Source organism: Cupressus sempervirens, chromosome 8 (assembly GCF_028749045.1).
Source record: "Cupressus sempervirens isolate cs-2001-9-10 chromosome 8, ASM2874904v1, whole genome shotgun sequence".
NCBI classification, from domain to species: domain Eukaryota; kingdom Viridiplantae; phylum Streptophyta; class Pinopsida; order Cupressales; family Cupressaceae; genus Cupressus; species Cupressus sempervirens.
In genome coordinates this window covers 255,764,782-255,788,097 of record NC_143125.1, presented here as the reverse complement: position 1 = coordinate 255,788,097, position 23,316 = coordinate 255,764,782, and positions in this window count along the sequence as shown.

Below are 23,316 nucleotides of genomic sequence, written 5' to 3'. Positions count from 1 at the left end.
CCTCTAATCTTTGCTCAAGTTGTTAAACTTCTTCTCTAAGAACCACAAAGCTTTGATACCAATTGTTAGAAATATAAGATAAACTATGTTACTGAGAGGGAAGGGGTGAATTAGTAACCAACAAAACTTAATCTTAATTCATCAAGTCATCCTTCATGTGTATTTTGATCTAATTGCATACATGAAATACTAAAAGCATTAAAACATTCATAATGCTTTGACACATAATATGGTAACCCAAAACCCTTCCAAATAGAAAGTAAAACTGGGGTAAGGATGATACCCACAAGCTCTAGTACTATGGTAGAAAGTTTTCCTATTAAGGCTTACAATGATCACTTCTAATGATCTACCCTATTAGGAGCAATAGGGACTATTATGCCCACCTTGCAAAATTATTTACAAACATATAGTGAAGTATGCACTTGGTAAAAAGATTTACAAAATACTATTAAGTCTACCTTGTGAAAGGATTTAACTGTTCCACCTATTAGGATGAACTAGTGGCTGATCTCTGATCTATAACTTAATTTGTTGAATGAGATTCCTTTGAAGTGTAATGATCACCATGTTGTGATAGATAAATGTTAGTTGCTCCTTATATTGTTGTAGCCTTTTTACTTTCCAGTTTTAACTCTAAGTTTCTTCTTAATATATTCCATTATATCTTCATGTTTGTATGTGATACAATACATTACATATATACCAATCTAATTTACAATTCAACAAATTTGGCTACAATACAACTTTCACCAAAATACACAAAGTTGACCCAACCACTGGTACTTGGGTTTTGAAGACAAACTTTGTGAGGTTCTAACACTCAACAACCATTTTCAATGCTCAACATTATCATGCACTCAGTAGATGTAGAAGCTTTGTTCATATTGATCACTTCCAAGTAGTCTAAACTTGGTCTACACTAGTGACTCAGTGAACACTATGAAACTCAACATATAAATTGAATCACTTGATTCACATTTCATAGCTTAGTCAACACTATCACTGTGAGCTAGGTATAAATTGAATCACTTGGTTAACATTTTATAGCTTGGTCAACACTATAATTACATTCATGAATTTGCAAACTTGTTATGCACTGAAGAACTCGATTTGCACTGAAAAACTCGGTAAACACTATAAAGCTTAGTTTACACTGATATTCACCAATTTGGTAGATACTTATTGGTGTGAATTAAATGTTGTTCCTAGAACTTGGCAGCAATAGTAGAACTTGATAGAGCTTGAATTACATGGTTAACATTGTTAATTGTACAATAAGCTTAGTAGCTACTAGATGTCTGATTAAGTGTGTGTGTCACTTATAAAAAAACTTGACTATAATGTGAACAATATATGTATGTATATATATACATACATACATACATACATATATACATATTTAGATACATACACACACACACACACACATACATACATATGTATGTGTGTGTATTACACACACATATATCATATAATGTAAATAATTATGTACTTTATAAATTATAATTAAATTTGTACATGTTACTCCTAATTATCATGGTCAACATATCATCACCACCATCATGAGAAACATAAGCCTCATCATCAACAACAACACCCTGGGCATCATGTGCAACATCTTGATCACTCTAATGGACTTTGCATATATCTCCACAACTTGTATAGATGTGTCCAATGCTAGGAAAATATTTTTCCAATGTCCACTTCTCTAATAAATTTTTCAAAAGGGAACTTAATAAAGTAAGAGACTATGATACCACTTTTGGAAATATAAGATAGGCTAGGTTACTGAGAGGTGAGACGTGAATCAGGAACCAATAATACTTAATCTTATTTCACTAAATAATCTTTCATTTGTATTCTAATATAACTTCATTCATAACATATTGACAAAAGATATGGTGACCGGGAAACCTTCAATTTGGGTGGGATGATACCCAGAAGCTTTAGTACTATAGTATAAAGTTAGCAAGTTAAGGCTTACAATTGATCACTTCTAATGATCTTCCCTATTAGGAGTAATAAGGACCACTAGGTCCACCTCATGAAAGGATTTAGAAAACATACAATAAAGTTTGCACTCAATAAAGAGATTGGAAAAAGACTGTTAAGTCTACCTTGTTAAAGAATTTAACTATTCAACCTATTAGGAAAATCATTACTTACTACAAGGTTGTTTGGAAATGATACAATACATTACATATATATCAATCCAAAACACAATTCATTAAAGTCAACTACAACATAGATTACCAATAAGAATCACAAAGTTAGCCCAACTATTGGTACTTAGGTTTTGAAGGGAAACTCGATGAGGTTCTGATACTCAAGAACCATTGTCAACATTCAGAATTGCAATGCTCTTGGTAGATGTAGAAGCTTGGTTCATACTAATCACTTCCAAATAGTTAGAACTTGGTTATCATTGGTGACTTGGTGAACACTACAAAACTTGACATATAAATTGAATCACTTGGTTGACACTAAATGGCTTGGTCAACACTAACACTGCAAGCGCAATATAAATTGAATCACGATTGACACTATGCAACTTAGTTAATGTTATGAAGCTAAATTTATACTATTAATTATCAACTCAGTAGATATTTTTTGGTGTGATCTAAATACTAATTTTGGAATTTGGTGGAAACTATAGAACTTGGTAGAACCTAAATTACTTGGTTAACATAGAAAACTACAAGATAAGCTTAGTAGCTACTAACCATTTGACTAAGTGTGATTCACTAATAAAAAAACTTGGCCATAATGTCAAAAATCTACCCTTTTGGCATTTCTAACAAAAACACTTATCAATCAAAAAATAAATTCCAAAAATTTCAAGTCTAAAATATTCTTTTATCTCCATCCCGTGTCGTCAACTCAGTAACATACTCTATTTTTGAGATTTTTCAAATTTCCTTTTGTAAAAGATGTTTTATAATTATCTGTACATGTATTTATATAATATTATGCTTATCCCCCATACATATATCATATATTTCAAATAAGAGTTCTCTGCTCATAGAGGGAAACTCGTCCAAATTTTGAAAAGGACAATCTATCATCACTTCTTCCATCAAACTAGAACTAATACCAGTAGTATGATTACCAATTCCAACATCAACAATAGAGAGAAACTCATCGTTTTGACAAGGACTATCTATCATCACTTTTTCCATCATATTGGAACTAATACCAATAGTCTAATTACCAATTCCAATAGTAGGAAGAGCATAACCAAAAGAAGAAATATTACCAAAGCCAAAAGATATACAATGATTAGATCCAATAGTCATAGCACAATACAACTTACCTTGTCTAGAATTAGTGGTCTCAACACCAAAACCACTAGAATTATCTCGACCAAAGTTTGCACCAAGAACACTAGATTTAACAGCTTGACCAAAAATAGTCTCAACCTCATTTTGAAAGGTTCTAAGACTACCAGTAGAAAAAGGATCAACCCCATAAGAAAATTGGGCATCCATCTTGGAATCAAAAGCATTCACCATCTCAAAAGGAATAACTTCCAATATAGAGGATGGAGCCCCCTACTCTATAGATCTAGAAACCTCATCCATCGGAATAGATGATTTGACTACTAAATAATGCTACTCCAATACACCCTTCCACCAATAGGAGGGTCATTTATGTCTAGATTTTCTAGTCTCACACTTAGCAGCCATATGTCCAGTATTGAAACATTTTTTACACCTAAAAGGGAAGCCTTCATAATCAAGCGACTGAGTCCAAGAGCCCTATGAATAACTTAAAATAATCTTAGCTGGGAGACCCTTTGGAACATCAATATTCACTAGAATCCTAGCATAAGTAGAATGGAAATGCTCAAAAGGTTGGGAATTAACCATACAAAAATCCCCTAAAACATTGCCCATTTCCATAAAAATAGAATTCACCCAAAAATGAAGAGGAAGATTAGGAAGCATTACCCAATTTGGTATATTAAAATACTTTGTATGAGGGTTAAAATTTGGATGCCATGGTTTAACCAATAAAGGAAAGTGGTTCTACCAATAAAAGACCTAATCACAAAAGAATAGCTTTCCTATCCTTAGAATTGAAAAAGTAACAATGAAGAAACCTATGACCAAAGGAAAAATCTCAATAGTAGCCATCATATATGGATCCCAATGCTTTGAAATCCATGCATGGAGCTCTGAGAGAGTGGGCCAAAAACCATTAAAGTGACAAATAATAGAATCCTTAGATAGATCCCTAGAATGTTCTTCAATTTCTAAAAGTGACTCATCCCCCAGTTTAACCAAAATTGGCTTATAGGTGGGGATTGAAGGAGATAAAAAAGGTTTAGTAGCCTTTTCCAAATTGTCATCCTTACACAAGGACTCAACATATGAAAACCCTTTCTTAAAATCTACTACATGGGCAACCACCACATCATTCCCAAAAATCTTATTATCAACACTAGCACCCTTGCTAGATTCAAAAGCCATAGAACCAAAACCAACACCCAACACACCCTTACTAGAAACCTTGGCACCAACACCAACGTTACTACCAAAACTAGTAACCATCACACCAATGCTAGAAATCCTAGCACTAGCACAAGTATCCTTGCCAAATAGTAAACTAGAATCGACAAACACCACTCTAGAATTAGTGTCAGAAGCCACCTCACCAATACTAGAAACCCTGACACCATAAGAACTTGTTATGACCATAACATTGGTAGATCCAACAATCACTATACCATTGCCAAAATCCCTAGCACCATTTTTACTACTTTTGTAGCCAGTGCCCTTGCCAAATTCAAAAGCCATCACACCACTAGAACTAGTTATGATCATAACATTGCTAGATCCAACAACTACCACACCATTGCTAGAAGCCCTAGCACCATTTTCACCACTTCCTTAGCTAGTACTCTTTCTAGATTTAGAAGCCATCATACCACTAGAACTAATTACAACCATACCATTGCCATATCTAGCAACCACCAAACCATGGCTAGAAGCACCAACACCATTTTTTCCACTTTCGTAGCTAGTGCCCTTTCTAGATTCAGAGGCCATCACACAACTAGAACTAGTTATGACCATACCATTGCCAAATCTAGCAACCACTACACCATTGCCAGAAGCCCTAGCACCATTTTTACTACTTCCATAGCTATCACCCTTGCCCATTACAATATAGGGTGTTATTTAGCAACAAAACATTTATTTTGTATAGTGAGACATAGAGTATATAGATCACAATATAAGGTAGAATTTTTCTTCAAAATATATGTTTTTTTAATATTCAAACATGAAACACTTTCATCACAACAACTCTGATTCAATATATATTTTCTAGATTTGCACCCTATGATAAATAAAAAAAGAAGCTATGTTATCATCTCTTGTAGACATCTGGCTTGTTGAATTTTCTCCTCTATAATCTGTAGATGGTTGTCCCTTCCCAAATAATCTCATGTAGTAAGGAAACTTCAAACTAAAATCGACAAACAAAAATGTTCCCTACACTCTAGCAGGAAATTTGAGAAGAAATTGATAGAGTCAAAAAAAAAGTAAGAAAAGAAAAAGAGTTAAAACCCATATATTTTTTAGAATTTGTTCAAACCATATCTTGATGAGAGAAAATCATCATACAAGTGGTGCCCATGGTAATCATATTATTCTTGCTTCTCTATTTATTTTCATTGATGGGCATTAATGTGTTCAAATCCTAGGGAAAAATACTAGTTTAAACCCAAATCATATTGGGACTTTTTGTTCACTGAATCTAGTGAACTCATATATCAAACTTGTTCAGTTTACAACCAATTAGAACATTTTAGAAACCATTCTGGATGGATATGACCTTGTCACTTCCATGTATAATTAAATGTAGAAAGAATGGGTGGAAGGGGCTGAAATTTGGAATATTAGGATTATGACATTATTTGATGTGGTATGAAATGTAATATGGGCTCCACCCACCATAGAAAAAACATCCATTAATGCATCTCTAATTTCTTTTGATATATTATCAATTGCTTCATTTTGGTATATTATCAATTGCTTCATTTGATGGGCTTTGAGAAAGCTTTCATATGCCCCCTGACAAAGTATCATTAAAATGAAGACCTAGAAACATAAAAAACTAGAGTGTTGGGAAAAGATGTAATGTTATAAATTAATGGAAATGACATATAAAATGATACAATTTTATGGGAAAATATTCAATAGATCTCATAAGATATTTCAGTGGGTCTTGTATGACAACAATAGTAAAATGATTATGAGATATCCAACCAGAATCTAATATGTCAATACATAGTTTTACCATATAAAAATATATTGCTGTCAACTTATGATAGATTATTTTGTATGCTCATTTTAGTCAATTATGTCATTTATAGGCTTTCCTATACCTCAATCAGGCACCATGACTGATATAAGGAAGAAAAACCATTATATAGAAGATAAAATACACAACCTTCCAAACTCTTGGATTTTCCCTTACCCAAAATATTTAGTTGTAGTTGATAAAAAAGTATTTATGAAAAATACATGTAATTAGTATGGTTGGAGAGAATCTAGAGTTGAGTTTGGTAGTTTTAGCAAATCATAGGAAATTGGTGAGTTACAAAGAGCTTAAAGGATTTTTGATGTTGTGTTCTCTGACTATCTTTTAATTTTGAGATTTTTTCATTCACTTCCTCTAAAATCCTCCATCTATTCATAGAAGTTATATGTTTTCACAACATAAAGGAGAGACACAAGCTACAATTTGACACTAAGTTAGAGGCATTACAAAAGCTCTTTCATTTTTATAATGAAAACAAGAGTGAAGGAATTGGAATACACTTTTTTTGAAATATGGTTAGTTAGATATCTTGATGGTTTTCATTTATGGAGACATAGACTCAACATTCCATTTAAGCATTCAGAGACAAAAAAATGTCTAAGTATTACATAGTTTGCAATAGTGTAGTGAACATATCTTACCAATATGGATGGTGTGCAGAGAGTTATCTTATGTGTAGTTGCAGAAATCTTTTTGACACCTTCATTTTGATGTGTACCAGTGTGCATGTGTGTATGGTTAGTACAACACAGGTTATAGTAAGTTTAACTGTGCTAGTATTTAATAGTGCATAAAAGAGCATAGAAGAAAAATGAGTTCTACAGTGTTAGGAATTATTTTGGTTTCAAAATAATTACTAAGTCATAATAAGCCAACTATGTGGATATTATTTTATATCATGTCAAGCATGTGATCACATGGGATCCAACTAAGAAAAAATTTGTGAATGTACAAGATATAAGTAAAGATCTTATGTTGCACAAATAAAGTGTGAATTGTGTAGTGAATGTGTGTGATGCGTAGATATTATGGAAGTTGCATGATTATATGTGACATGCAAACTATTGCAAGAAATATCTGCAAGCCTTATGTGATACAGAATCTGATGGAAGATCAGAGAAAGTGTGAGTAATAGAAAAGCAAGTATTTTATGTATATCTATCTTGTGAAGGACCTAAATTGTATAATTGCATGTTAGGGTAGTGCGCTCTTCTTGCATACATTGTAATTGATCTACCAAATCCTGACAGGGTCTTAGCAACTACTAACGGGGTTGTAGCAACTCCTAATAGGGTTGAGGATTCTAACAAGGCCTAGTCCTCTAACAAGGACTTGAGACACTATATGTACTTCATAGACTCCTAACAAGGTCAACATCCTTAATAGGATCATATTGTTTAGTGAATCATCTAGTGGGTATCATCCCCACTAGGGTTTTCCCTTACCTAGGGTTTCCCTAGTTAACAAATAATGGTGTTACAAGTTTTCTATGTGTATCATTATATTTAGTGTTCAATATTATTGGTTTACTTTCATATGCAAGTTATAAAGTAATTAACAATATTCAGTTGTGGGAAAAAGTTTTTAGAATACTAATTCACCACCCACCCCCCCCCCCCCCCCCCCCCCGGGTCTTAGTATTATCTATTTCTAAAAATTGGTATCAGTGCCCAGTTACTTTGAAAAGGCTTAACAACTTAAATAAGATCCCAATGAATATGGAATAGTTGCAGAAGAATCTTGAAGAAGCCCTTGAACAAATTAACCTTCTTACTAAAGAGAGAGATAACTTGAAGGATATATACAAAGATGCAAAAGTTTGCATTGGAAAACTAAAAGATAAAATTGATGATCTTAAATATGGCAAGGAACCTTTTGCATAGACTAGTGACAATGATGATATAGAAAATATCAAGAAAGAGAATGAGATCTTGAAACAAGAGTTGAAAAATGCTGAGCTAAAGTTGATTCTTAAGACTAGTGGCAATAAGAGTGAACTTGATCTAAAATCTACGAATGCAAACCTTATATTCTAGTTAAGTCAAGTGACATTTGAATTAGATTCTATTAAGATAGAGCATGTAGAATTGGAAAAATACATCATTGGGAAAGGAGAGTTGACACAAGATAAACAATAGTTGGAGAAACTTTACACAAGTTCTAAGAAAATTGATGAACATATATTTCATCAAAGACCTTCTTATGACAAAATAGGCCTTAGATATCTTCTTGGAGAGAAGTCAACAAAGAAAGATGAGATTAGGATAGAACCATACTCTATAGCAAAAATCCATAAAGAAAAGTTCAAGTGGTCTGATGAAGTTGAGAAAACTAAATTGATAGAGAAATTTGATGAACTTAGAACAATAGAGCAAGTTGAAGAACCTAAGCAAGATGATTCATCCAAAGAGGTAAGAAATGAATTCAGAGGTAGATGTTTTGTATGCAATTAAGTTGGAAATATAAAGAGAGATTGTACAAGTAAGTCTTTTAAACCTATTAACAATTTTTATTTTATAATTGTGATGGTTATGGACATAAAGAAGTAGATTGTAAGAAACCTAAGTTTGATAGCAATAATGGGAATAATAGAATGTTTAGGGATACATACCTATAGACAATGGAAGAAGTAGATCATAGACTAGATCTAATGAAGGAAAGAAACATGATCATGAGAGAAAGTAGTTTGTTTGTTACAAATGTAACATTGGACATATTTCAAGGAATTGTAAAGCACTTGGAAGTCAAAATGGAAACAATTAGAGGAGAAATGCACTTGTATGTTAGTTATGCAATAGCTTTGGACATACAAAAATATTTTGTGGAATGAATAGAAGAAACTTTAACATGAATCCTAACCACATAATAAGAAATGATAGAGACAATAGAAGGAATGAGAATGGAAGTGATGACAGTCAGAAAGAAGCAGTTAAAGATCATGTTGAGGAATTCAAAGAATCATTTGTGAAAGGTTGTAATCTAGAGAGTTCACATAGAGTATTGGAAGAGAGTGTTAGTGATTAGAACTAATGTCAAATAGTGAGTTAGAGACTATGCAGTTAATAAAAGGTAGAATACATAGAGGGAAAACTGTGGTTCAGTGCACAAGTCTTGATATGACCACAACAAGCAGGAATTGTAAGATTAAGGTCACTAGTAAACAAAGATAATAGTCTAAGTTTGTGGTAGATACATATTAAATGCACAATGTAATTTGAAATTTTTTAAGGATCATGAACAAGATTTGATGTACCATTTGTTCATGCAAAGTGTCTTGAGAGAATTGAAGAGTGATTTGACAATAATTGAAGTGTGAAGCAAGCTTATGAAGATAAAAGTTGCAAAAGCCCTAAAATCACAAATTTGAAGTATTTTATAAAGGATTGAATCCAATTTCTTAAAGTATTTAGAGTTATAAAGGAATGGCTAGTCAAAGAATGTATGATGTTAGTGATAGACTGAGATATGAGTTCAAGAAGCATCCACTTGTTTCTTTACTAGATGATCTTGTAGGCACATTTTTGCAAGTTTCAAAAAATGTGTTACATGTAGAAAGTATAAGGAGTTATATACATTGAAAAATTGAGAGTATAGGTGATGAGGAGATTCACAAGAACTTAGGAGTCATATGTAATAATGACTTATCCCTAAAGTTTGAGTATGCTCACCTTGAAGATTTGAATTTGGTGAAGTTTATGTTCTACACAAAATTTGACAATGACAAGTGGACCCAAATAATATTGAGTAGAGTATATGATGATATGTTTTGGTTAGGTGATACATAGATTGTCATTGATAATAACCTAATCCACGAGGTCACAAGATTTAGGAATGAAGGTTGTAATCCTATTAATGAGAAAAGCATCAAGTAAATAGTGGAGACAAACATAAAAACCAAGTTTGATGAAAGAAATATGAGGGTTGATCTTATTCAGGATAAAGGAGTCAAATTTTTGACCAAAATATTAGGCTACAAGTTGAACCATGGATCAAGGGTAAACTTTGTACTAGCTAGATTCCTTCATACAACATATGTGATGGTCATTCAAAGGAGAAAAGTAAATTTGTGTGACATTGTTAAAGTACAGCTATTGGACAATATTGTAAAGATAAAGAAAACAAAGAGTGAAACATTTAGATTTGAGTCTTTATTGACTCATTTTTTCTTCTATGTCACAAGGAAGTTTGCTAGAGTGATTAATTGCTATAGCAATGAGTGCACAATGAATATTGTAACTCAAAGCTATAGATCTAAACCTTAGAATGTTAGAGTCATTGATATTGATAGGATGATGAAGAATTTTTAGTCTAAGATGAAATTGATGTATATGATACCTCCCTCTATGGTAGAGAAGTATAAGGATGATTTTTGCTTCATGGTGGAGATTGATAACACATGCATGGAAGAAGTGATACCTAGAGTAAAGTTCATTGAACCTATGGGCTATGATATGAGCACATAATTGATAGAAGGGTATGCACAGATCATACTCAAGTCTGAGTAGGACACAAAATTTCCTAGATGGGGAACATATGATGAAAGATTAAGAATAGTAGAATATAAGCTCCACAACAATGAGAGCAAGAAGAAAGTAGATAAAGAGATAGATTCCATCCTTAACAAATTTGGCATGTCCAAAATAGAATTTAATGAGATGAAGGGAATTGCACTACAAATGAAGGCCATTGGGTAGTTAAAAGTGTTAGCAATAATATTTATTATAGTAGCAAGACTTTAAGAGGCACTACCATGTGCACAAGCTCCCATTGCACCATATGTAGTAGTTGCACAAGTGCAACCTGTAAGAGAAAGCTATGATTTGATGGGCTATAGATACCACCAAATTAGTATCCATCAGATTTCTCTTCCTTGAGTGAGGGAAATATAGGAATAGAAGATGATAGTGAGACATGTAGTAGGTCTACAAAAGAAAGACAAACTACAAGTCAAAATATTAGAAGAAAAATCAATAAATGCATGCAATTTTTCCTTCCTTAAGGGGGGTCATGTTCTTATGATGATCAAACAAAGTGTGACATCAAAGTTCCCTTGAGGTACACACATCTACAAAAAGAGTGGATACCTAAGGAATTAACTCCAATTAATACTAATTTTTGTGTTAACGAGAGGATATATCACATAGCTCTATCATCATTACATAGTTTGGGCCTATTTTCCATGGATGGTATAAAGGTCTAGTATAAAAAAGTTGTTGAATTGATAAGTATGTAGGACCTTCTTAAAATTACAATAGTTGGATGTGGATAGTTCAATAAATAAAAAATCTATAGGTATACACTATCAACAAATTATCTACAATGGAAAGAAAATGATCAAAGTAAAAAGACTTGCTATGTATATTGATGGAAGAACAAAAGCAATAGTGAACATTGTAGGTTTTATAAATAGTACATGCCCTAGGTTAACTAATAAGCGGTCCAATCGCATTTTCGAGGCACATGAGGGAAATCATGTTTTTGTATGTTTGATAAAATCAATAAGCTTAGGGGAAGAGCTGGTAATAGATTACAATTTGAATCGCATAGATACAAATAAAGTTACTATCATGAGACTTGTAAGTACTATATATGTAATATTTAAACTAATTACTTCCAATTAGAACTCCAATAAACAATATACCATTTTATTAATAAGTTTTTTTTTTCTAAGTCAAAGATTCCTTTCATTATGTCAATGTTCTTATTTATATTCTTTGTCACAAGGTGAAATGATCGATCCATCAGATGACAGAGGTAGGGATGTTTCTCCCACCCCTTCTCTAGCACAGGTAAACCTTTTATATAAAAACTTGTGTATTTTTAATTTTACAAAATGCTATATTATCATGTTATTATTGTTAAGAGTTTGGAATTGTTTTGATTTTTTTACTGATGTTCTTGTCACAAATTGATGCATAGGGTAAGGGAAATGAACATATTACACAAGAGTAATTAGTTGCTGATATGGTAGCCATAATATTATGTGATCATGACATCACATATAATAGTGACCCTATAAACATGTGAAAAAAGAGCCTCAAAAGCATCAATCCACAAATTCTTGCACTTGTGATGGATTCAAATCCAACCAAAGAGAAAGAGGTGGAAATAAATGGATTGTATCAAAGAGCACATTATTTGGAAATAAGAAACAATGCATCTTTTGCTAGGACAATAGTTCAATAAAGCTTTGTGTTTTATACTAATTTATGGATCATAAACCAAAATATGTATGTAATGTTACAACAATTTTTGATACCTTACTAAGTTGTTCCACTTGACAAGGGTACCAGTGTAGCTCTAATAGGTATGTGCTTTTTGTTTTCAATCAGTAAAATGAACATTATTTTCTTCATGGTTATTATTCATAGTTTTATATTACTATTGTCATATTTTTTCAATCTATATTTTAAAAAGATAATACATTGTGTGTGTGTGTGTGTGTGTGTGTGTGTGTGTGTGTGTGTGTGTGTGTGTGTGTGTGTGTGTGTGTGTATATATATATATATATATATATATATATATATATGATTATTGTTTAGGTCTTGATGACATGTATATGCCTCCTTCCACAATGCCAGCCAACATTCCAAGATTTCTAGCAATAAGATCAACAACAAGGAGCATGCAAATATCTACACCTGCTACAATTAGAACTGGTAAATTTTTCTTTTGCTTTTTTTTTATGTGTTAAATATTTTTTGATTTGTACTTTCTTTTTCATTTGATCATAGTATGATATTGATTAACTTTATGTAATGATAGGTACATCTTCTCACGATGATAGAATAGTTACCAATACTAGTGATAGTTTACCAACTCTTCCTAGAGAAGCCTATGTTACTTCTACTGGATCATTGGAGGCATCATTGTTAATGGCTGAGAAAGAAATCATTCCCCTAAAATTTCCTAATCTTTTAAGTGTAGGCTCTCAAAAATGGTTTGCAGCTACTCATTCATCACTTCTTTATCCTACCTTATCCCATTTTTGCATTTCACTATATTTGATCTTTTGGCCAATTGATCATCATTTAGTCAAAATGTAGATTAACTTAGAAGCAATTAAAAACCATTTCAACACCCTCTTATCATCATTGATCATTTAGGCATTGATACATCCTTCAGTGCCATATCAATATTCATTAATACATATCATGTGTCCTTGACATGTCCTCATTTTATCAATTTTATCCTTGGCATTATTACATCCTTCAATGCCTTATCAACATCATCAACTCGTATCATGTGTCCTTGACAAGTCATCAATTTGTGTCATTAATCTAGTATCATTTATTTTATCAATTTAATCATGTCCTTGATCCTTTCCAATATCATTGCATTTATCAACATTTTCATTATGATCCTCTAATAGGGTTATTCCTTGTATTTATTTTATCATTTGGCCAATCAATCTATTAATTTTTCCTTATAGTAATAAATAACCCATACTTTATTCCTATGTCTTAATGATTTAATCAATTATATTTTATTAATTCATCCTCTTTTATTAATTGCTCTCAATTAATTAATATTTATTAATTAATTATTCCATTTCCATGAATTTTGGGAATTTTTTTGTTTCCTAAATTCTAATTTCCATTTTGGAGTGATTTATGAGTTTATAAATTCAAAAATCTTAACTCTTACAAATACCCACTAATTGTGCTTCCACTTCCTCTTTTCTAGCCACGACTTCATCATTTTTAGCCTCCACTTTCCCTTTTTATTTTGTCATAAATTGTCATAGTTTATGACAAATTTTCTCTTTTGTCATAATTTGTCAAAGTTCATGCCATTTTCCTTTTTCCTTTTTCATAATTTTCATAGTTCATGATAACTTTCCACTTTTTCCTTTTTTCATATTTATCATAGTTTATGAGAAATTTCTTTTGTTTTGAACTCTTCAATTTCTAACTGTGCATCCTTTTTTCATACTTTATAGACAAATTTCCTCTTTTAATTTGTAAACTTTCATATTTTATGACATTTACCTTTTTGTGCACTAAAATTGCTAATTTGAAAATTGTGTTGCAAATTCTATAAATTGTGATCATTTCTCTCATTTTTGGTTAACCATCTTCTTTCAATTCCTCTCATCATCATATTATAATTTGTCTTCTTTATTTCATTATGTCAATATGGGAGCTACATCCACTCTTTTGGAGAAGCAAGAGATGGCACAATTGTCAAATTGGGGGAGTTTACTAGTTTCCTTACTTTGTCTCAATTTCTTTTGTGTTAGGATTAGGATTTTTTGTGTACATGCTTTTAGAGTTTTATTGTTCCTCTTGCATGCATATTTATGAACATGCTATACTAATGTGCTTTCTTTTTCTTGTGTGCTTGTAGGTACAAGGATGGAAGCTTGGGGCACTCTTGGAGTCTAATTCTATTTGTTGTTTAATTTCTTTATTTTGGGAGTCTAAAATGAACAAAAAGGTAACAAAGGCTAATTAGAAGGTTAATGAATATCACATCATCTCATCTAGGCTAATTAGAAGGATCAAAGTGTTGGAAATATTCAAGATATAATAGGTTAATGAGAGGGGAGGAATGAATCAATAACAATAAAACTTTTAAGTCAATTCAGAATAACCATATACAACATTCACTCATCTAGCCTGCTGCATAAAAGAACTATTAAACATTTAAACCATATATGCACAAAGATTTGGTGACACAGAAACCTTCCAAAATAGAAAGTAAAACTGGGGTGGGGATGATACCCACAAAGCTTCATTACTACAGTATGAAGTTGGCCGGTTAAGGCTTACAATGATCACTTCTAGTGATCTGCCCTATTAGGAGCATTGAGGATTGCTAGATCCACCTTGTTAGAGGATTTAAAAACATACTTTACAAGTATGCACTTTGTTAAGAGATTTGAATAAAGACGGTTAAGTCTACCCTGTTAAAGGATTTATAAGAATGATTCACCTATTAAGATGAACCAACAAATCAACTTACAACTTGACTAGATTCTTTATTGTAGATCACCTTCTGTGATTGTCAAATCATTTATGCTCCTTTTAGACCTTGCTGAGTATTCTTTACTGCTGATGAATTCACATTATCATAATTCCATATATTCTAATTCTCATATCAAATCTTATGTCCCCTTTTTTCTTGTACTATATTCTATATCTTGTATATCTATTGAATGATATAATACATTACATATATATACCATTCCAATAATTATTCATGCAAGGTCAGCCAAACACAAGTAAACAAAATATAACTGAGTCAGCCAAATAGTAAAATAAACTCGGGTTCTTCAAATAGACTTGATGACCTTCTGATATGTGGCATCCACTACATTACTTGGAATTTTCATGCACTCGATAGAGGTAGGGGCTCAGTTCATACTATTCATACAACATTTCCTCGAACTCAGTAACCATTGGTGACTCGGTAGATATAGTATCACTCAGTAGAAACTAACTTCTTCATTAACCTCCTAAGCTTGATTATCACTGAGTCCTTCCTCACTTAGTTAATACTGAGTGCATCTTCACTTGGTTAACACTAAGTGCATCTTCACTCGGTTAACACTAAGTGCATCTTCACTCAGTTAACACTAAGTGCTTCTTCACTCGGTTAACACTAAGTGCATCTTAACTTGGTTAACACTAAGTGCTTCTTCACTCGACTAGAACTGTATCTTCGATGCTCGGTTTGGACTGTATCTTTGATGCTTAGTTTGAACTGTGTCTTCAGTGCTCAGTTTGAACTGTGTCTTTAGTGCTTAGTTTGAACTATGTCTTCAGTGCTTGTTTTGAACTGAGTTGCCATCACTCGGTCTGAACTGTATTACTCGATGCTCGGTTAGAACTATGAGATGAGTGTTGTCACTAATGGAAAATAACTTTATGCCAATAATCTCTCCCTTTGGCATTAGTGACAAAAACAATTATGATTCAAAGTTTATGTGCAAAAATTGACATACAGTTTTGAATTTTCAAAATTGATCTTTGCAAGTCTTATTACACATATCTTTCTTACATGTATCTCCCCCATAAAATATGCACAGTATTTACAAGTCATTACACATATCTCTTGCATAATTATCTCTTGGAGTGTGCTATCTCCCCCTTTTTGACAATAATTCCAAATTAAACAATATATATTTACACAGAGATTCCAAAATGAGAGATAAAATCATAATGTACCTTGAGAATAAGAGCCAATGTCTTATCCCAATTTTCTTGCAAAAGTTTGCTGGTGGAGAGTGCTATTTGAACTTCTGCAGAGAGTTCAATCATATGATCTGCAATTGAGAAGTTTTTGTCATGAATCAATGTTTTGGAATGGGCAATATGCTTCTGCATTGTTTCCATGATAGGAAGGATCATATTTTGGATGTCAATCAGAGTACACCTGATCCTTGCTTCCTCTCTCAACAATTCTACCTATTTCTCAGACAGAAATCTTATTCTGAGATAATGGGATGAACTTGAACTATGGTCAAGGTGCAACATTTGGGCACTGACCTTCATATCCTCATCAATTTTATTCAACTTTTCTTTGATTTCCTTAGTATACTCGGTAACATCACAAATTTTGCCAAAAAGTGAAGCTACATTATTAAAAGAATGTTCAAAATTACTCAAAATTGTAGACAATTCTACCTGTTTTAATGCAATATGCTGAGCAATGTGCTCAAGCGCCTTATTGTCAAATTTCTTCTCTGCCTTTTCAATCAATTTTTCTTGGCTGGAGGTATCCTCATTGAATTTATATATAGCCTCTTCTAACTAAATCAAAATGTGTTGAGTAGAATCTACTTCAACACCTATAGCCTCTGTTAGAATATTCTTAGCACTTTCAATAATACTATATTCCTGGTCTCTCTCATGCCTCAATTATTTTTGCCTTGCCTTCTACTCTAATAGCTAACTTATCATTCTCATTTCATCGACTGATGTAGTATCCAGATCTATCTTAGGAATGACAATGTCCTTATCCAAGTCTATTTCCTCATCCACTGCCTTGCTAGAAAACATGTATCTCTTTGTTTTTACTGCAGTGACTTCACCTTTTCCCTTTGAAACTGAAACAATAGTTGATAAGGCTGGACTGGGTGACAAAATTGGAATAGGACTAACTAGAGGAAGATTGAGAGAAGTGCTAATAGTATCAAAAATTGATGTTCCTCCCAAGATTGATGTACAGGTTGGAATGGGAGAACTAATAGATGCAAAAATTGGAGTAGATGAAATTGTCAAAATTGAAGTACCAGTGGGTACATTTACTGTACACTCTGCAGTAGAAGTTGATATGCTTGATGAACTTACTGCTGTAGCTGATGATGACTTGGTCAATGAAAATGGCTGCAGCTCAATTGATGAAGTGGTAGACACTTGAATAGATGGTACCCAAAGCTGAGAGGAGACAGGTGAAAATTGAGCAATTGATGAAGCTGTTGTGCACACAATCTCACTAGTAGAAGCTATCTCCATAGTTGATGTAGCTACTTTAGGCACAGAGTGAGGAAGAGATGCAATGACTTTGGCTACAATTTTTATAGGATCATCTTCCTCCTTAGCCTTTTTAGCTTCTTCTTCCTTAACATTTATCATCATTGAATGCAGATCCCTTGGAATATCTTCAATATCATCATCATCACTACTGTCATTGTCCTTGATTTCAACAATATCCTCACTGGATTTATGTAGATGATAGATATTTTCCACATGTTTTTTGCATCATTTACAACATGCTCAATGTCTTTGATTAGTATCAAACAAATGTGGAATCTAATCATCATATTACCTTCACGATCTTTCAGTGATTTCTTCACTTTTGCATCAGTGAGACTCGGCAGGAGATTCTTCAAGGTTTGCTCAAAGATATCCTTGATAGTCTTGATTGCAATTTCCCATCTTGGTTGCAACCTCTCCAATAGCTCTTTAGGGATTTGAGAGGCAATCTCATCGAGAGAGTATTTCCATCTTCCCATTTTACTCAATACCAGTTCCTCAATCTGCATTTTCTCCTATTCTATTCTTGTTTCAAACTTCAATGCTTTGAAGTTTGTGAAGCTAGCACCTGCTTCTAATTCCTTCAACCTTGCCTCAAATGTTAGTGGAGGCTTGACAAGTATAGGTTCCTTCTTCCCCTGTCTTGTTCTCCTGGAGAAGACTGCAGTAGCTTTCTTTTTAGGTTTGGTGATAATCACCTTACCTTTCTTCTGTTGAGGCTCCTCTTCTTTTTCTAATTTGATTTCCTCTTCTTCTTCATCATCTTCTCCTTTCCCTTCAGTAATCATCAGAGGACCAACTTCTTTTTTTAGCTTTGCAATCTTCCTCTTTCCTTTGCTAATGACCCGAGGGATTTTGATTTGAAGCTCAATTCTAGCCTTAGCTTCATCATAAGTTCCAAAGACTAGTTGCTTTGGGTCTATTGGTTCATTCACTAGTGCTTCTATGATATCTCTAGTTTCATCAATATTGACCTCATAAGGAAGAGGTTTCACCCATGCAACTCGGGGCCTGACTGCCTATATGTATACTTTGTCACAATCTACCATAAAGCATACATCTTCTTTGTATTCCTCAACTAGTTTAGGTGGAATCCGGAACCTATTGTTCATTCTTTCCTTAAAATATTCAAAGTAATTATCCAAAAAATTGTCAAAATTTTCACCTAACTCTGCAATGAACTCATTTATTTGATAAAAAATTGGAATATCTTTTCCCCATGCTACTGATCCTTTTGACGGAAAAGACTTTTAAACATAGAAAAATAAACAAATCAAAAGTGAACCAAATTTGTAGGAGTTGTTCTTTGAAGTCCTTATGCTTTCCATATTTTTATTAAATTGAGACAAAAGCAATTTAGACAGATCAAACTCAACATTCTTGTTTACTACCTTATATGCTAAATCTACTGCTTCACAAGGTACACTATTTGGATGGCTCAAACTGTAAATTTTATGAGCAATGACATGAATACCAAATCTTAATTCAGCATCAGCTACTGTACTGAGCTTAAGTCCTCTACCATCCCATTCTACTTGGGTTAGCCTTTGCAATTCTTCCCGACCTAGGGTTTTGGTAGACTTAGCTTTGCTCAACATGGGAAGGCCAGTAATCTTGTTAATCATTTTCTTTTTGATAAGCATTGGTTGCCCTAACCACAATTGCCCGTTGTGAACCCAATTGAGTACATACCTAACCCATTTAACTTGAAAATTCCTTGGCAAATGTGAAATGTGGGTTAACCCTTTTGTGCTCGAGTTTCAAATTTCCATCTACGCTGATTTCTCCTAGGGCATTATCAATTTCTAGGTTTCCAAGTTCTTGAATGGAACATTTGAAATGAGAGCAAATGTCATTTATAAGGAGTACCTTTGGAGGAATTTGAGACTAATCTCCGTTAAGGTCAAGTGATTCTGCAATTGCTAGTGCCAATTTGAAGTTCAACACCTTCCATTCCATACCTTTAACCAGCATTTTTGAGCCTCTCTTTGCCTTGGAGTTGCTACTTTTGGATGCCATTACTACTCGGTGAGTGAAGAGAAATTCTGAACAGATTCTTCACCCTTTAAAATTTTCTTGAAATTGCTTTAAGCTTGCTCTAGAATCGTAGAAGATAACTTAGCTCTAAGTTCGTAGTGAAGAATGAGATCAAATTTTTCCCTTTTTGACAAAAAATTTGTCATAAATGCTTAGTATGATGGTAGATGAAATGATAGGTTGTCATCCACTTGCTTGGTAGATACTATCAACTCGGTGATCAAAAGAAAACATTGATGTACCGACCTAACTCGGTAAGGTCATGATTCGACCTTGCTTAGTTGATATAACTCGGTAGGTGAAACTTTATTGCACCCAACCGAACTCGGTTAAGTCTAGGATCAAAGTGTATCTGAATACTATTCTGATCATCTTTCTTCTTGTGAAACTATTTAGGATAATTCTTGGAGGATGCAGTTCCATACTTTCTTTTATGAATATTAATCGGAAATGGTGGAGTCACTCATTTCTTGAGTGATATTGTCATTGCTTGACTTATCTTGTTTGGTAGATTTTGGAATCCACTATTGCTTCATTTGCTTTTGAATGTTGTCTGCTTTGATTTTTTTCTCATCTTCAATTCTTTCTATATTCATGCAATTTCTAGCTATATGACCAAGTTCTGTAGATGTATAGCACCTTACAATAGTGTCCTTCTTCCTTAGGTAATGTCTTGCACAATTTATGCCAGTATGTCCATATTCTCCACAATAGTGACATCTGCACCAGGTGTTGTAGTCCCATCCAAATATGGCTTTGACAAGTTGTTCAGCTGGATCAAATGATTTGGATCTGCATTGGAATGCCTTGTGGCCATGTTTTTTGCATTTGTGACAACTGCCTTCAAATTTTGGTTTTTCTTTGCACTCATTTGCTTTGTGACCATGTTGATTGCAATTGAAGCATTTACCATTGAATTTTGCTTTTCCATTGCTCCAGCATTTGTTTAATGTATGACCTAACTTGCCACAGTGATTACAAGTGGTTTTTCGATTCCTTTGTTCACCTTTTTTGGAGGATTCACCTTCTTCCTTGTAACCAAGACCATCTTTACCTTTATGTCTATAAAGATTTTCCTCATTTTGTTGATTTAATTGATTCATATCTGCTTGGGATTTCATCATTATTTCATTGACTTGCCTTTCAAAGATTAGATCATTTTCCAAGCTTTCATTGATTTGTCTCTCAGTTCTTAAATCATTCTATAGACTTTCATTGATTTTCTTTTCAGTGTTTAAATCATTCCTTATTCTTTGATTTTGTACTCTGACAATCCTGATTTCTTCATTTGCATTAGAGAGTTGGTCTATAAGGTCTTCATGTTGATGGGATTGATTATGAATTTTATGGCTTTTATCTTCCAATTCTTCTTGTGCTTTTTTCTTTGTTCCAAAACTTCACATAGCCTAATTGACTGTATTTCTTGCTCTCTTTTAAGATTTCTTACCTCTTCTTGCAGACATCCATTCTTTTCTAGAAGTTCTTTGATTGCCTTGTCAGCTTCTTTTGAACTACTTGATGGTAACAAATCTTCAATCTTTTCTTCAACATAGTGATGGTCATTCATTTGTCTTGCAAGTTCCTTGCTTCTTTTTAGGGATTGAGAAAGATGCTCCTTTGCTTCTTTGAGTTGAACCATGGCCATTTCTAGATCTAACTTTTCATTTTCAATAACTTTCTCTAGTTTGAATATCTCCATAACTTAGATCTTTGCTCAAGATGTCAAACTTTGTCCTAAGAACCAAAAAGCTCTAATACCAATTGTTGGAAATATTCAAGATATAATAGGTTACTGAGATAGGAGGGGTGAATCAATAACAATAAAACTTTTAAGTCAATTCAAAATAACCATATACAACATTCACTCATCTAGCCTGCTGCATAAAAGAACTATTAAACATTTAAACCATATATGCACAGAGATTTGGTGACCCAGAAACCTTCCAAAATAGAAAGTAGAACTGGGGTGGGGATGATACCCACAAAGCTTCATTACTGCAGTATGAAGTTGGCCGATTAAGGCTTACAATGATCACTTCTAATGATTTTCCCTATTAGGAGTAGAGAGGATTGCTAGATCCACCTTGTTAGAGGATTTACAAACATACTTTACAAGTATGCACTCTGTTAGGAGATTTGAATAAAGATGGTTAAGTCTACCCTATTAAAGGATTTACAAGAATGATTCACCTGTTAGGATGAACCAATATATCAACTTACAACTTGACTGGATTCTTTATTTTAGATCACCTTCTCTGATTGATGAAATCATTTTTGCTCCTTGTAGACCTTGCTGAGTATTCTTTACTATTGATGAATTCACATTATCATAATTCCACACATTCCACTTCTCATATCATATCTTATGTCCCCTTTTTTTTTGTGCAATATTCTATATCTTTTATATCTATTGAATGATATAATACATTACATATATATACCATTCCAACAATTATTCATGCAATATCGGCCAAACACAAGTAAACAAAATATAACTGAGTTGGCCAAATAGTAAAATAAACTCGGGTTCTTTAGATAGACTTGATGACCTTCTGATACGCAGCATCCACTACATTACTCAGCATCGTCATGCACTTGGTAGAGGTAGGGGCTCAGTTCATACTAGTCATACAATGTTTCCTGGAACTCGGTAACCATTGGTGACTCGGTAGATATAGTGTCACTTGGTAGAAACTAACTTCTTCATTAACCTCCTAAGCTCGATTATCACTGAGTCCTTCCTCACTCGATTAATACTAAGTGCATCTTCACTCAGTTAACACTAAGTGCATCTTCACTCGGTTAACACTAAGTGCATCTTCACTTGGTTAACACTAAGTGCTTCTTCCCTTGGTTAACACTAAGTGCATCTTCACTTGGTTAACACTAAGTGCTTCTTCACTCAGTTAGAACTATGTCTTCAAGACTCGGTTTGGACTGTATCTTCGATGCTTGGTTTGAATTGTATCTTCAGTGCTTGGTTTGAACCGAGTTTCCATCACTCGATCTGAACTGTATTACTCGGTGCTCGGTTAGAACTGTGAGATGAGTGTTGTCACTAATGGAAAATAACTTTATGCCAACACAAAGAACATCAAATTTTCATATGCTCTCAATTTTTTCTTTTTTAATGGGAAAATGAACAACAAAGTCACATAGATCTAATTAAGAGGTTGATGAATATCACATAATCTCATCTAGCCTAAATAAAAGGATCAAAGAACAACAACTTTTCTTTTTTTTTATGCTCTCAAATTTTTCCTTTCTTAATGGATCAAATGAACAAAAAAGTCACATAGTCTAAGTAGGAGGATAAAAGAACTCTACAATTATCACTTAGATTTAATTAGGAAGGAAAAGAACAACAAATTTTCATATTTTATCAAACTTCCTTTCTTAATTGGTTAATAAACAACAAGTATCATATAATTTGTCATTTTTTAATCCCGTAGTGCTATATAGA